We start from the raw sequence: 13,641 nt of genomic DNA on the forward strand, positions 1-13,641 counted from the left end.
TGTTGTTTCCCCTTTTACGGCAGTTTCTTGCCCAATGTCCCTTTTTGCCGCACTTGAAACAACGGTCATTGTCTTTGTGTCCTCCTTTTGACTTTCCTCAAGTTTGGTCAGTCCACCATACTGCATTGCTGCTTGTCTCAGGCGGTATAGATAAGCAGAGACAGTCTCATATGCTTCCTGCTTAACCGCCACCACTTTTCCCCAGTCCAAACAAACAGGGAACTCCGTTTTCAATCTTCTCAACAGCTGAAGAACAATGTCTCTGTAAGCAGCGCTGATTCAGAGAGGCCAGCTGCTCCCTCCGGTTTGTGGTGTTCAACATACGGTGGGGGCCGTACAGGTGGAGCCAAGTCGAGGTCCAAATCCAGCTTCGAACACTGCGCCAGGAAACCTTTGGGGCCCTGCCTGTACTTGGCTTCCCTCATCCAACTACTAAAAGCTGACCAATCTGCCTGGAACTTGACCTTTCCTCCAAACTTCTAATCCCCTTCTTTCTAAGTCTGTCAGTCTCACCTTGAGCTGTTTAACACTCAGGCTGCCTGTTCTTGGGAAACAGCATTTGTGGACCTACAGATCTAACTGAGCCACGCTCTCTTTTCCATAATTAATCTCCATAACCTCTCAGGTTGGGAGCGCCATAATCAGGCTCAGTTTTCCATTTTGAGGTTTTGCTCTGTCCAGATCCCATTGTAATCAAACTCTCAGTTTTCTTAGTAGTATTAGAAGTCAAATTTGTGGAAGCAAAAATCAATCTCGAAAAATGCACAAACTTATCACTTTAAAGGAATTTTTTTACCTTTACCCGAAAACGCGCACGACTTGCAAAAAGGAAGAAAAAAGAAGAAAAAACGTGCTTCACTCACTCTATCTGTTCCACTTTGATAGCAAGTGTTTCTACTTCTCCTCTAACCCAGACAGCTTCTCACCACCTTTTCTTCTGCCTTTAATGGCTGAAATAATCAGGTGTCATGTTAGGTTCCTAACCTACACTACTTTAGGTCCCTGACCTAAACTGAGCTCACCACTTTTCCTGCACTCCGCTTCCCAGAAACACTGCCTGGCACGTCTGCCAACCTATCTCAGTAGGTGGAAAAGACTTTTCCTGCGCAGTCCTCAAAACTCACCAGGAAAGACAGTGAGGTGTTGACAGCCACCAAGTTCGTTGGACCCCAATGGTGAAGGGAATCCTGGTTTTCCAGACGTCACGCCCTCCTCTCAACCTTCCTTTGTGGGGGAGTTTGAAGTGGTAAGAGCCTCAGCTCTTCACACCTTCAGTCCACAGTCGCAGATGAAGTCCCTTCATGGTTGCCAGTTTTGTGGTGGCAAAACAACTATTTAATGAACAGTTTAAAGAAAAAGTCTTCACACGTTTTTTGAGTTTTAGGGCTCTAGTTTCCCGGCGCAGCGCAGGGTGGCGAACCCCGTGCAGAGCTAGTTTCGAGCAGCACAACCCGAGGCGTGCTCAGTTTGGTAGTTTGGCAGACCGAGGTGCGCTGAGATGGGTGTGGCAGCGCAGCAGGGGGAGATGTCGACAGATCCAGCTTGGCGCAATGACAGTTTTGTGCCAAAAGGCTTTGCCGAAGGTGCGCTAAAAGCTCGCCAACTGAAATCACGTCTACTGTCAGCGCAGGGGGAGCGCAGCCGGTGTAAGCCGAAGTTTGGCTGACCGGCGGACAGTGCGCACACGTCACCAAAGCCTCACAGGCAGGTTTCCAGAATATCAGGCACATTAATGATGCAATAAATACCCAAAAAAACACTATTCAATGCAACTATCTGCAATCAGCACATAAATGTATCTCTATATCAACTGTCCCGTCACATCTGATGTCAGATCAAAGGGGATTGGCAACGTTTGGTACGTGTAACGGAAACCCAACCTGATTTGATTAACACAGCTGCAAACTAGTTCACATCCCTCTCAGACAACTACAAACAGCCACAGAATCAGATAGGGAGTATATATTCAGCAACTGTCATCTTAGAAAAGTCAAAAGAAAAGAAACAGTGTGAGACTGTGAGAAAGAAAGAGAGAGCGCGAGCACGCGAGAGAAACGCAACATTGATTTACGATTGTGGTGACCTCCTCCCAGGCTACCTTTGCATCATCAGCCCGTGGAGGTCTGCTCGCAGTTCCGTATATTCGGACACTGCGAGCTTGGACCTCCCGGACCAAAACATCAGTTTCCTCCTGGGAGAAGTTTGGCTGTCTGACGCTACTGCTCTCTTCTGCCATGGCGAATTGAGTAAACTCTCATTACGCCTTCGCGCGGCACATTTAAGGGCGAGGAGAGGGGCTCATTTGATTGGTGTGATGTGAATGGGCTGTGTAAAACCCACTCCACGCCTTCTCTCCTCCCTCTTTCCGACTTGCGCCGGTAGGAGGGACGGAGGTGGGATAGAGGAGTAGCTGCGCCAGGGCGCACAGTGTGCCAAACTTACAAAATCCGCCTGGCCACACCCAGTTGGCAAAGCGCCCAGTCTGCAAAACTAGAGCCCTTAATAAGCATTCATGAATGGAGTCACTCACACATACGTACAACCGCATGAACAGTCAGTCAGTGAGTGCCTAGCAAGTCCTCTCACCCTGCTATCTTTACAGTTCCCATAACACATTCACATCAACAGTCAAAATATGTGGCGCCTTGACATTCCTAAGACACAACATCTCTTGAGACTAACAAGGACACTTGTTGTCCTCCCTGGCTCATAATCTTGGTGTCTGAGCCTTCCTGGCTTGTGACCTTGCTGTCTCTCACTGCTGTCACAGTAGGAGTTAAATGAGCAACACACATCATACATCATAGTTACCTTATACAGAACATGCAGAAATACCAGAATTTTCCATCACAGGAGAAAAAGACCTCCTGCAAGGCTACGTAGGAGTCAGAACACCCATAAAGGTATTTGATCTCCTCCTGTGCTTCCCCCTGAAGGTGATCAAACAAGAAAAATGCCCGACTGGATGTAGACAAGTGTCGCGCTCTCATGCATGCTTCAACCTCCTCAATCCACTCACTCAAACCTATACCTGACCTTACCCTGAACGTGGGACATTTTCTGTCCCGCGGCACGAAAACCAATCTCTCATTTAAAGTGGGGCTAGCAGTGGAGGGTACAACAGAAGTCAGAGGTGCAGAATTAGGACCAGGTACGGCCTCAGCCTGCACCTGTCTCAGCCTCTCATTATCTGCTTGTAGCCGAGCAACTAAATCCCTCAACTCTTGCAACTCTTCCCCCATAGCTACACCCTGACCAATAACGTAATGACCCTACAGTTAAGATAAGATTGTAGAGAGAAAGGGGAAACTGATCCTTACCACTACCTGTTCCAGGTCCACTGACCCAACTGTTGCTTTGCCTGCCAAAATATATCAAAATAGGACACACTGTTACGGTCAAAATACACTTTTCCCAGGGCCAAACTCCGCCCACAGCTTGATTTAAAAAAATTCAGAAAAGATAAGCGGGGCTGGGGGCGGAGGAGGGGGGTGGGGTCAAGCTGTCATCTCTGAGGAGTAATGACTCCCATCCTCTGCAGGAGGAGACAAAAGCTCTGGAGAGCTCCTTCAGCGATAGACTGCACCACGGACACTTTATTGACACTATGGACACTTTATGGACACCACAGCTGTCTGCTGTTTTGCACATACAATCACTTGCACTAGATGTGCTCCCTTTATCCACTGGTCATTTTCATTCACTGCTGCTCATTATTATCCACTTCCTATTATTTTTATTATTATTATTATTATTATTATTAATATTATTGTTATTGTTATTTATCGCCGTCTCTTGTATTTTTGTACTTATTTGCATGCCTAGTTATTTAAGCTTTTTTAAGTTTAAATTTGAAATCTTTAATCTGACTCTTTCTCCTTGACTGCTGTAACACTGGAATTTCTCAATTATGGGATCAATAAAGGTGTATCTTATCTTGTCTCTTATCTCTTATCTTATCTTCTCCACACTTTGACTTCATCCTACTTGGTTCTATTTCTCCCTCTCTGGGAGTCTGGGCTCTCCATCACCGCGCAGCAGCCCACCACATCCATCCGTCCATCCACCCCTCCCTTCCTCACGGCCCCGCACATATACCCCCGAGGCTCGGCTCTCTCTCACCGCGCAGCGGCCCTCCACATCCCTCCCTCGCCGCCCCGCACATATACTCCTGAGCCTCGGCGCCTCTCCTTGACCAACTAACCTAAATACTATAAACACACTACTAACTGTAAACCTACACTAAAATACACTATGCTAACAAAACAATTCGACAAATTACTAACTATTCTCTCTGCTCTACTACTCTCTGCTCTGATCCAACCTACTCGCTAGGAGTAGGCTCGTGAGGAGGGCAAGCTTTAGCGTGGATGGTTAGTGACATCATTCGCCTCGAAAAAGAATCATTCGCCTCCAATGTGATGTAATGTAAATTCAAATGTAGTAACCAGGTTTCAAACTGTAGAGGGCACTCCATACCACATTTTTCAAATAAAATGTAGATTTTCAACAGTTTGCACTAAACTGTCAAGATTTTGAGCAGGATCAGTCAGTAACACTACTATACAACCAGAAACAATGATTTACAATTATTATCATGAAAAGTGTGTAAATCTATGTGTAGATTTGCATATAAAAGCCTACGCTACTAAAAACCTACTCCGGATTCAGGAACGCCCCGGGAAACTCAGATTTGCAAACAAAGAAAGAGAGAGAAAGAAAAAAGAATTTTTCCGAAGCGGAGATCGAAATAATTTTGGGTGAAGTGGACTTAGGAAAAAACATTTTATTTTCTTCAGTTAGTAGTGGTGTGACAGGGACAGGCAAAGTGAAGGCCTGGAGGGAGGTAACAGATGCTGTTAATGTTATTGCTCCGTAGTACAAAGAACCATGTCAGAGGTGAAGCGTAAATGGTTTGATAAGAAACTGGAGGCAAAGAAACACATAAGCACGCACACAAAAAATACAGCAGCCACAGGAGGAGGAGGCTCACAGTCACAACTATCTGCGGCAGACGAGCACATCGCTGGCATAAGTGGGGGAGACCTCGACATGCCTCCAGTGGAGTCAACATCAAACCCAGTGGGTAAGATGTTGTATCATAATACATTCTGAAAACCATCACTGATAGTAGTGGTCACCAAACAAACAGAAGATTCATTTGTGGGGTTTTGAATGAAGTGGGAACGGGAAGCCAGAGATGTTTTGTGCGTAATGGATAAACTCTAAATCAGTGATGGCTGTCGGAATGTAGAGCTATTTAACATTTATTTTACAAATGATACGGATAACATATAGCCTACAGCAGTTTTGTATGCATCTTCTTCAAATTATTTGAATCTTAATAGCCTAAAGCTCTGTTTTATACAATGTAAATTAAACATTTTTCAAATCAGTAATCCAATAGTGACAAGCAATATTTATGCGCTTTACTAAATTTACACAAGCACTACGAGTGGTCAGGAGCAGGAGTAGATTTTGTTAGTAGCTACGAAAAGATCGGAGCTACTAAAATATTGATGAATGTGGACATGCACGTAAATTTCCATCTACGAACAGTTTACACACAAATTCCTTCTGCTCACATTTCATGAATGAGACCCAGTGTTAAAAAGGGGAAAAACTGGGGCGTCGGTAGCGAATGAGACCCAGTGTTAAAAAGGGGAAAAACTGGGGCGTCGGTAGCGTAGTGGATAGTGCTGGCGCCCCGCGCAGAGATGCACCGCCTTGCCGCAGCGGCTGCGGGCTCGAATCCAGCTGACAGCCCCCCGCTGCATGTCAGTCCCCACTCTCTCCCTGTCTCCCCATTTCACCCTCTGTCCTGTCAATAAAGGCAAAAAGTCAATAAAAATAATGTTTAAAAAGGGGAAAAACTAAAGGAGGACTTAACAGTGCTGAGGCTTACCAGTGGGGGAACATGAAAAGGAGTGCAAGGGATCCCAGATGAAACTAATCAAATCACCACACACAATTGTGAAAAATCAAAGAAACAGGATTGCCCGGCACACAAGAAGGGGAAACTACCACCCGGGCCACCAGGGCCACCAGGGCCACCATCGTCAGCCCTCAGCAACTGAAAAGAATAGATAAAACAATTAGTGGGGTTGTGCAAACAGAAACAGACAAACACAAAAATAAACAAAAGTAATATAATGAGACACCCGTGTAAATAATCACTTAATTAACAAATGTACACAGAGTACACAGACGTACACGGATGCAGAGCTTATTGAAACTGAAGAGCGGATGAGGAGAGAGGGAGCAGTGTTACTTAGGTAGCACATAAACTAAAATTGCAACAGGCAGAGGAACATGTCCGAATCCAGCTAAAGTAAACACAGATGTTCATTTCTCCTTTCCGTTATGTTGTCGGATAATTATACTAACAATCCGAGCCTATCTAGTATGTGGAAAAAAATGCACTTTTAGTGGACGTATTTTGACGTTGTTTGATGCTGTCTGAGTGCCCTATTATTTAATATAGTGCGCGCAGGTCAGCTCTAGCTTCGTACTGGAGAAATGTCAAATATTTAACATCTTATCACTCATTTAGACAAAAGTAGATAGGAAAATAGGGCCCAGGTTGAAAAAAAACATTAGTTCCCCTTTAAATAACACAAAAGACAAATTGATTGTTTGAGTCTTTATTTATTTACTTCTGCTGCCACACTACTAAACATTTATACACGTACTAGTCATGTATAAGTCCATTCTGATATCTAATTGACAGAATGATGTACTCCACATTTATACAGGGAGTAGTTCATTCTGAGGCCATTCTGATATGCATTTGTACCTGAGAGGATGGCCTACCCCACATTTATACATGTACTAGTTGTGTCTGAGTCCATTCTGACAGATACTGTATTTGTATTTGACAGGATGACCTACTCCGCATTTGTACAGGTAGTAGTCCATTCTGATAGGCGTTTGTACCTGACAGGATGTCCTACTCTACATTGATTCAGGTAGTATTAAAAACTGAGAGATATGCACCTGACAGGATGACCTACTCTACATTTATACAGGTAGTAGTCCATACTGATAGATATTTGTTCGTAACAGAATGACATGTTCAACATTTGTACAGGTTGTAGTCCATTTTTATTTGCATTTGTACCTGACAGGATGACCTACTATTTTGATAGATATATGTAGTAGACAGAATGACGCACTCCACATTTGTACAGGTAGTGGTCTATTCTTCGAGATATATGCACCTGACAGAATGACCTATTGTACATTTATACAGTTAGCTGCTCATTCTGATAGACATGTGTATCTGACAGGATGGCCTACTCTCCATTTATATAGGTAGCTCCACAGATACATATGTACCTGACAGGATGACCTACTCCACATTTAAACAAGTAGTAGTCCATTCTGATAGATATGTGTTCCCAACAGAATGCGCTGCTCCACCACTTTTACAAGTAGTCGTCATGTCTGAGTCTATTCTGATAGATATGTACCTGACAGAATGACCTACTCTACATTTATACACATACTAGTCCATTCTGTTGGATATTTGTACCTGACAGGATGATCTAATCCACATTTATACAGGTAACAGTCAATTTTGAGACTATTCTGATACATGTACCTGACAGATTGATCCACTCCATTTCTTTGTCTCTAACAAAATGACCAATTCATCATCTATTCAGGTAGTAGTCCATTCTTATATGCATTTGTACCTAACAGAATTATCTACTCCACATTTATACACGTACTAGTTGTGTCTGAGTCCATTCTGATAGATATTTGTTCCTGACAGAATGACCCAATCTACATTTAAAAAGATGGGAGTTAATTCTGATAGGCATTTATACCTTACAGAATGAACCACTCCACATTTATACAAGTAGTAGTCCGTTCTGAGAGATATATATATACCTTACAGGACAACCTACTCCACATTTATACACCTAGTAGTCCATTCTGTAAGACATATGTACCTGACAGGATGACCCACTATACATTTCTACAGGCAGTTGTCCATTTTTAGCCCATTCTGATAGATATCTGTACCTGCCAGAATGACCTACTCCATATTTATACACATAGTAGTCAATTCTGATCGATATCTGTACCTGACAGAATGATCCACTCCACATTAATACAAGCAGTAGACCATTCCGAATGTTATATTTACATGACAGAATGACCTACTCCACATTTATACAGGTACTTGTCTGTTATGATGGATATATGCACCTTTTATACAGATAGTAGACCATTCCCATCGATATTTGTAGGGAAACCTACTCCACATCTTCATAGGTGGTAATACATTCTGATAGATATTTGTAGGGAAACCTACTCCACATACAGATAGTAGTCCATACTGATAGATATTCCAAACTTTTATTTTCAGTATTTGGAAAAAGAAATGTACAGTAGCCTGAAATAAGACCATATTTAATAAAATAAATGAATGAATGAATAAATAAATAAATAAATAAATAAATCTACTTCTTTTATGGGCTCTGGTGTTTTTTGTATGTATGACTTCTGAGTTTTTATGTTTTCTCTGCTGTCAGTAAATATTTGATAGAAAAAAAACCCCTGTCTGGAGTACCTTTGCTCAACCTGCTGCCCCTGCCACCCCACAAGAGGAGATGAAAATGAATGGGTGGATGAATTTGTATTCGTTAAATAAATGAATATTTCTTGTTACTTTCTTTAACTGATCATTTAACTAGTCAAGTATCGGTCGCATGCTCAGATTATTATTATTACTGAACTGTAGTATTTGTTTTTCTGAGGAAATTGATTCACTCCATAAAAAAAAAATCTTCAAAAGTTATTCAGTCAATTTATGACAGTGTTACTGTTGTTTGCTTGAACTCTTGTTCCATTAATGTGGATGACTGGTGACCGTCATACACGATTGTCTGTTTGTTTTACATTGAGTTTACATTTTATAAAAAATGTGAAAAAGCACAAACACTTCAAGTCCCACAATGCCTTGCATGGTAGAGGTGACACGCGGGGCTGGGAGTGGTCGATTGCCTTTCACGTGACACATCCGACTCCCCCGTGCTGTTTGTGATTATGTGTGTTTTTGTCCTCCGGAGGCCACAGAAACAGGGAAGAGACATTAGACAGACTTACCCTGCTGAACAGAACGCACTGTCCGTCCGCAGGCTCCGGGAACTTTGTGTTACCCCTATCAGCTTCACTCTGATAACACTGTGTGTGGTAACGTTAGTCCAAGTGCTGACTAAAGGTCTCAGTTGGAGCTGATAGAACCGGTGCCCGCAGGCCGTGAAGCACTCAGCAGGACTCCTCTGACGGTAAGTCAGGACTCTGCTCCTATCTGACTAGTATTTGATTTCCTGCATAAAGTCATTGTTTGTCTTTATTTAATCGCTCAGTGATAACTGTTAAAGGTTTTGGCTTTGTTAGGAAAGTTTGTTCTTAATCAACACATGAGCCTGTTTCCACGTGTTTTAGCGCAGTATTCACTGAAACTTCCCAAAGCATACCGTTGGCTTCACTTCAATATGTATCCCAAAAGTGAAATGCATTATTTTATTAAGTCTTCATTTACATGCAAGACATTTGTAGAAAACCATTTAGATATTAGGCCTAGGCTACAATCTTGTGCTGAGATGGGGAGTTGATTAGCAGTCAAGTAAAAGAATACGCACTTATTAAATATATGTTCCAGAAAGTTGACGTTTTGTTTTGTAGTTATGTCAAATCCGAACTGTAAATATTCGTGATTACATGTTTTAAGTTTTATTTCTTAAGCTGAACAGTCAAAAACTCAGCAGATCAACTTCATGAGGACTGTCAGATTTTATTAACCAGGCCTACGTGAATACAAGACAACAGCTTTCATTAAATATCAGTTAGATATAATCAGGGCTTCACATCTGTACAGATAATATTTTAAGAGTCCTCACATCCCACTGACCACAAGTTTCTACGTTTCTACGTTTCTAAACAGGCTACTTCAATAATTAAAACAGTCCAATGTTAATATACAGTAGACTCTGTATAGTTTATGATAATAGTATTTAGTCTCTGACGACTAAACTTCACCATCAGTCACACAACATGTATTCTGTTAACAGAATGAACCTTCAAATGAGGCAAGTGAAATTTAAATCTCTAAAATTCAAGGAAAATGAAAAGTTTATCTAAAACGTCATATTGTTGAGTCAACATCTAAACCAATCAGCTGTTAGATCAGGTGATAGCCAGGCGTTTCCCGTCATGCCCTGGGTCTTGCAGTCGGTGGACAGCAACTGCAGCGTCTGGCTCTAAAAACTGCAGCCACCTTGCTATTGCGACATTATCGCTGTATACTTTTGTAATACGTCAGAGCAAGTCGGGATGAAGTCGGACACGCATGCATTGTGCGCCGATCACTGGTGATCAAATCTGCGCAGGCCTGGCTCATCTCGAACGAGCCTACTATTAACCCTTTTCGACAGTCATGGCCTGCCTGGCCTGGCCCGGCTCGGCTTGGCAGCCCAGCAGAGCAGAGATTTGCATTTCCATTACAACGGGGCTACCCATTTGAAGATGTGTCTGACGGCTTGTCCTGTGTGATGCCATTTTAAAGCTGCAGGCTGATCCATGGCTGAAGTCCCCTGATATTTATGCTGCATGTGTTTTCCGTCACACAGCAGGGCAGGTAAAAGAAGTTAACCTGTTAGAGGTGAGCTGTTGCAGAGGTGCAGTAAGAGCCTGTTGTCTGCAGCTCTTCATCTGACATCTCACCTCAGCCGTTTCTGCTTTTACTTTTCCTCCCTGTAGTATAAGCCTATTAGACTCACCTTTATTGAAGAAAAGGCACTTAGGAAGTTCCACTAGTTCAGTGATTAACACATTCAGTTTCCTATAGAATCTTCACTATAAAGTCCCCCCATTATTTTGTCATAAAAACTTTTATTGTGAAGCAGCAAAATAAGGAAATGTTTATTATTTATTTATTTTTAATATTTACTTTTGAGCATTTTGCCTTTAATTGATAGGACAGATTAAGCGTGAAAGGGGGAGAGAGAGAGAGGATGACATGCTGGAGTCAAAGCTGGGCTGCTGCAGGAAGGACAGAGCTTTTGTACAAGGGGCACCTGCTTTAACCACTTAGCCACTGACGCCCTGAAATGTTTTTGAACAACAATTTTACACAACTTCTCATACAGCTGAAAGTAAACATCAAACAAGCAGATGTCTAAAGTACAAATAGGACACAGGAAGAGAAACTAAACTCCAAAACACAGAGATTCAGTTAGAAGCTACAAATGTACTGAGAGCTGAACTAGGCCTGGGTGGTATATCGATTTTTTTTAAATTAATTAATTAATTAATATTTATTTTTTTTTTTTTTTTTTACAATATATTGATATATTTTAAAGCAAGATGTAGATTTAGACAACACAGTTAATATCGCTATAGGGTCAAGTTGCGTCACATAACGCATACCAGTGTTCATCTCTCATTTCTCAGACAGGCAGACAACAGGCTCTTACTGCACCTCTGCAAACAGCTCACCTCCAACAGGTAAACTTCTTTTACCTGCCCTGCTGTTGAAAAGCACATGCAGCAAAAATAACAGGGGACTTCAGCTGTGGATCAGCTTGCAACTGAACATGTAGCCTACTTTGTAGAAAATACTGGGATATATATCGTGTATCGCTATTCAGCCTGAAAATACTGTGATATGAATTTTTGTCAATATCGCCTAGCCCTAAGCTAAACACCAGAGACTTTAAAAAACACCTTTCTCTCGGGTCTTGTGCAGACAGGTGGTTAGTGAGGTGAGTTGAGTAGAGTCTTGCAACACACAGGGCTTGTTAGAGGGGGAGAAGTGGGGTCGTTGGGGGTTGGCTGTGGTCGGCAAGACATCATTGCTATCTGCTTGAGGGTGGAAACGCACATTGGCATGACATGGCTTGACTTGGCGTGGCCAAAAGTGACAGTGACAGTGGCAGTTTGAGAGCATAGACTGTAGTCTGTCTTTTAGACGGTCACTTTGTGGACCAATAACGTGATGCTATATTAAAAAGTTGAAAAATGTTTATTGAAAAGAATCACATTGCTTCTGGTTGGCAGAGGATGGAGTAGGCCTGACATTTTCTAGCTCCAGCTAAGAACCCGTTATTCTCCATTTTATACCCTATTTTCTCTTTACAATGTCGACTATCTGCACCTTCACTGCCAACATTACCAACATGGTGGCAGAAAAACTTGCAAGACAAAACAGAAAGGACTCAGCAGCAGAGTGCTCCACAGCTAATGCTAGTGGTGGCGTTAGCATAACGATGACAGACATCTCAGATCTGCTTGAGCAGCACAGAGCGGCGATAGCCACTTACTTCAATTCACCATTTGCAAATCTGGACACCAAGGTGGACAAAATTCAAGCTGTGTTTAGACAGGGACAGCGCATAATTGATCTCAAGTCCAATGCAGAAGAAGTAAGACAGCGTCTGGAGGAACTTGAAGCTACATGCTCCTCGCTACGGGAAGACAACAGGTGGCTGAAATCTAAGCTCTCCAATTTAGAGGGGCGCGGTTATTCGCACTGCGAGCTTACCAGAGTTCATCGAGGGCACACAACCTACTGCCTTCTTCTCCCAGCTCTGCTCGTTGATGTTTTCGGAGATCAAGTGCTTCAATCCCCCCCGGAGCTTAACAGAACCCACCGCAGTCTTGCGCTGAAACCTGGCCCTGGAGACAGACCACGTCCTGTTATCATTCGTTTCCATAGCTATCAGATGAAGGACTTGGTTATGAGGGAGGCCTGCAAAAGAGCTGATCTGGAGTACCGTGGCCACAAGGTCCGATTCTATGAGGACTGAAGTGCGGATGTTTTGAAGCGGTGTGCTGAATACAAGGATGTCTTTATAAAAGAGGACTCCAACCATCTTTCTTTGTCCTGGTGAAGCTACGCATTACTCTCTGGAGCAGCGAGAAGAGGTGGGTACAAGCTAAAGGTAATTCATTAATTCCAAATCTTAAATCCTGTAGGTATGGGAGTATTATTATTTCTGATCACGTGCCCATAGTTCTACAATTGGCTTTTCCAGAGGCTCAATATGTAAGAAAACATTGGAGACTTGATCCTTTGCTGCTCATAGATGAGTTTTAATACACACATATTGTGTACTAATAACACACCAGATGTGTCTGATAAAACAATTTGGGAGGCTCTGAAAGCATATTTAAGAGGTGAAATTATATCATTCGCATGAACAAAAATAAGTCCTTTAAGAAGAGTCAAAGAGAAATTGCCAATCGGATATTAGACATAGATAGACAATATGCAAATTTACCCTCCTCTGAGCTATTTAAAGAACGTTTGAGACTCCAGACAGAATTTAATCTGCTCTCCTCTCATCAAGTTGAAAGTCAGCTACTTCGGAGTAGGAGTGAGTTCTACAAACTTGGTGAGAAGGCTAGCAAACTCCTGGTCAATCAACTTTGTGGGTTGAGAGCAAAGCACCTTATTGCTGGTGTACTGACAGATATTGGGTGTGTAACATCGGATCAGAAAAAGATCAATGAGAAGTTCAGAGCCTTTTACTCAACTTGATATACTTGTACAGCAGATGTAAGTATCATGGATAATTTCTTCAGCAACCTTGACATACCATCCCTTCCCCAAGACCTGAGAAACAA

General features: G+C 42.5%; 1 protein-coding gene across 4 annotated transcripts in view; it reads left to right on the forward strand.

Annotated features, from left to right (window-relative positions):
- The first annotated feature begins 9,023 nt into the window (after window positions 1-9,023).
- Window positions 9,024-13,641, forward strand: part of LOC125902820 (epidermal retinol dehydrogenase 2-like) — a 199,396-nt gene continuing 194,778 nt past the window's right edge. For 3 of the 4 annotated variants that reach the window (XR_007451186.1, XM_049599449.1, XM_049599447.1), the window contains exon 1: window positions 9,024-9,299. The gene's annotated coding sequence lies outside the window, so the exon portion shown is untranslated. The remainder of the gene's footprint in view (window positions 9,300-13,641) is intronic. The other variant, XM_049599448.1, reaches the window with a different exon arrangement.

This window comes from Epinephelus fuscoguttatus, linkage group LG15 (assembly GCF_011397635.1).
Source record: "Epinephelus fuscoguttatus linkage group LG15, E.fuscoguttatus.final_Chr_v1".
Lineage (NCBI taxonomy): Eukaryota > Metazoa > Chordata > Actinopteri > Perciformes > Serranidae > Epinephelus > Epinephelus fuscoguttatus.